This window comes from Cucumis sativus, unplaced genomic scaffold (assembly GCF_000004075.3).
Source record: "Cucumis sativus cultivar 9930 unplaced genomic scaffold, Cucumber_9930_V3 scaffold67, whole genome shotgun sequence".
In the NCBI taxonomy this organism is placed as follows: Eukaryota; Viridiplantae; Streptophyta; class Magnoliopsida; order Cucurbitales; family Cucurbitaceae; genus Cucumis; species Cucumis sativus.
The window spans coordinates 70537-74016 of record NW_022279560.1 but is presented as its reverse complement, the minus strand read 5'-3'; the positions used below and the strand labels follow the sequence as shown (position 1 = coordinate 74016).

Genomic DNA, 3480 nt, shown 5'->3' with positions numbered 1-3480 from the left:
GAGTTTGAATTTAAAATTTTCAATTTGAATTTAGGAATTAAATGAAGTTTTTTTTTAAAAAAAATAGAGGATCTCCGACGCATGGTTCCTAGACATCTCTCGATGCTATATTGACAACATCTTCGACGTTCATACAACGTCGGAAGATGTCTAGAAACCCTCAACGCACAACATTGTGCATCGGGAGTTCCTCTCCCGATACATTTTTCCTCACTTGTGTTCCGACGTATATTAGTGCGTCAGAAAAGCCTTTTCTGACGCTTTTTATATATCTCCAATGATTTTATGCATCGAGAGAGTCCTCATTTCTTGTAGTGTTAGACAAAGAGCTTCAATGTGGTAGAGGGGAAAGGCATGACACCTTTAGGTGCTTTCATCAAAGGGAGGATTGAGGTTCTGATTATGGCCGCTAAGGTTAACTGCCATCTTCTTCTTAATGCAATAAATCATCATTGTGCACTCTAGTGGGATGTGTTGTTGTCAACCAGGCAGGCGTTTCGTTTTCAAGTCTTAGGTCTTAATTCTTAACAACCTTTGAGTATTGATGCTCTACCCCAACCCTCATCCAAAACGATAACTAACACAATGGTTTGGAAGTTTTTTGTGAAACATCATCTATACTTTTTCTTTAATGGTCGATGAAAAAAAGTCAGGAAATGGTATTTCTGACCATTTTAAGTGTTACCAAAATATCACATTTGGTGTAGTATGTATTGTTTTGAATATTTTTGTAAAATAGTGGATCAAGAAGTTTTACTAAGATAAAGTTTCATGTTGGACAAGAGGATAGTGGATGGGAATTAAGTTGAATGGTCCACTTTTTTTTTAAATCCTTCAAGGTTTTATGAAACCCTTTCATAATACCTTTTCATAATCATTTTGTAAAAATAATATCAAATCATTTAAATATACCGAAAATTATTTCATTTCGAATAAACCTTTCTTATGCTTAAAAAATATTTCATTTTGTCAAGGATCCCGAATCGTTCTCTACGCTTGGTCTCATTACCTCGCGTTTAGACTACTGTATCAACACATCTGAGAACATACAAATTCGTCTTTGTTGCTATACCGCTAAGCTTTATACGCTCATTTCAATGCATAAGTCAGCTTCTTATTACCATGTAGTTCGTACACTCCATGGTGGCCTTCACTCTTTATGTGCACACAAAAGTTAGCATCATCTCAAAGAAACATAGTATTGAAATCATAGTCATCAAATCAAGCTTTAATATTATAAATAATGCTCTTGAAAACATAACTTTTCGTAGAAATCTTTCTGAAACATTCTCATCTGAATTCTTCTTTCAAATCAGTAAAGAGAAATCGTAATAAAGTTTCTTAACATAAATTCTTTTGACTGAAAAGCACTCACCAAACTTCACTAAAGAAGTCCTTCTCACAACCATCTTTTCGCGTGGCTAAACCAACAACACTTTAACATTTCAACAAAACTCTCGTCATCCCCTCCTTAGTTACCTAAATTCTCCTATTTTATAGATCCCTTATACTAACTTAGTCATGCTCAAATCCTTAATCTTACATGTTAACCCATGTCAAATCAGATTTGACATTTTCTTTACAAACCTTGCTCCCCGCCTAACCCAAACCGTGAATAAATTCAACCACTTAACATTTCTCGTGAATAACCTTATCGCTTGATTATATTTTTATTATAAGAAACGTTCCACCTGAACTAACCAACTTTTACTCGCATAAAACTCTTATCACAAACTTAAACTCCAAGGCTTCCTCGTAGACTTCTTCTCCACGAAACACTTGGTTCTTCTCGCGAAGACCACCCAAAACACATAATCTAACACTCAAAACTTTCATTTCTTAACTTACGCAAAGACTTTTTCGCTTCTTATCTGTAACGACCCAACTTTTTACTTAAGTCGGTCATTAACTTTTGACAAAAGACCTTGGTTAATTAAAATTTAAAACCTCAAAAGAAAAAATTTGTTTTGTTTGGGCCCCTTAAATTACTAAAATATAAAACTAAAAAGTTTCAAATCTTTGAATACTTTAAACTTCAAAATTTTCTAAACATCTCACGTTCGAATAAAATAATACTATAAATCACTAAGCGGAAGCAAAATTTTAAAGTGTCCCTATGGCGGTCACGCTTCCTTCCTGCCCCTCGCCGGTTTGCTGCCTTTATTACTTTTGCCTGAAAAATTAAACATAAGGAGGGTGAGTATAAAAATACCCAGTAAGAGACCCTCTACTGGTCCCGTCAGGGGAAAATAAATTGTTAACATTCTATTGGGACACCCTGTACAGTCGCAGTCTTGTGATCCCGTAGGATGCACATTTCAGTCTAACGCCCCGAGGGACGTACATTTCAGTCTAGTGTTCTGCAGAAACACATATCAGTCTAATGCTCCCGAAGGTCGCATAAAAATTGGTGATCCCGTAGGACACCTACAAGGCATACATCCCAATAAAACTAACAATTTTTCCCCTCAATCCATTCTAACCATCTTTACGGTAATTTATGACATCTTTCAGTTACTTCAAAATATAAAGTTCTTTCACTCAACATTCTAACAGTCAACCTATCTCACTTAAGTTCGAAGGTCGTTGATAACATTTTAATACATCTGTCAAGTAAACAACAAAGTCACAACACCCCTCATTTTTACCAGCGCAAACCACAGTTCAGTATAATCCACATTCAACCGAAACAAATTCACTAGTTCACATCCAAATCTTTATACAGCACAATCTATTAATATCATCATGTACACATAAGCATAATTTCAGTCATTCACATGTATACTTTCGGCAATCCACATCAATTCACACATCAATGTATTTATATATATGTTTCCAGTCAAATACAACATACACTAAACATTTAGTCTGCAACCAAACGTGTACATCTTAATCATCATCCATACAGTCCAACACAACTCAAAAACTTTAGGTGAGTCCAGTAGAAAGTCCCTTACCTCAAAGTTAGGGAAGCTCCCTTAATCAACTATCGTCCACGAAACAATCCAAATAAGGGCAAACCGAAATCAAAATTCACAAATTGGTTGTGAATTTAAGTGATCCAAGGTTACCTTTCACACCTTCAAGAATAATTTATCAAATTAGTCAATTAACCCATCCGTAACGTTTGAACACCTTGAAAACATCACAACCCATACTTAAATTGTTTTGAAAACGACTACAATTTCATAACTTCAATCTTACCAACAATACTTCGACGGATCTCAGTAAAAATAGGGGCAGCGGCAATCGATTCTAAACAAAAACCATCGTTACGTGTTTGTGAATCGCGGTTAGAAGAAAAAACACGTTGCTGGAAGAAGAGGAAACGCGCGGCTAGAAGGAGGCGTGCGCGCTGCCTCAAAATCGATCGACGATCTGACGCGGCGACTGGGCTTCACGAACGGAGAAGAAGAGAGGAAAGGAATGGACGACGGCTGGACTTGGCTTCGACGGAGACAGAGGTCACGCGGCGGGGCT

General features: G+C 36.5%; 1 long non-coding RNA gene across 1 annotated transcript; it reads right to left on the bottom strand.

Moving 5' to 3' along the window:
* Positions 1 to 2702: 2702 nt before the first annotated feature.
* Positions 2703 to 3273, bottom strand: LOC116406133. Its single transcript, XR_004219164.1, has 2 exons — positions 3205 to 3273; positions 2703 to 3080 (listed from the first exon to the last, which is right to left on the bottom strand). It is a non-coding gene; the product is annotated as an uncharacterized LOC116406133 (long non-coding RNA).
* Between the last annotated feature and the right edge of the window lie 207 nt (positions 3274 to 3480).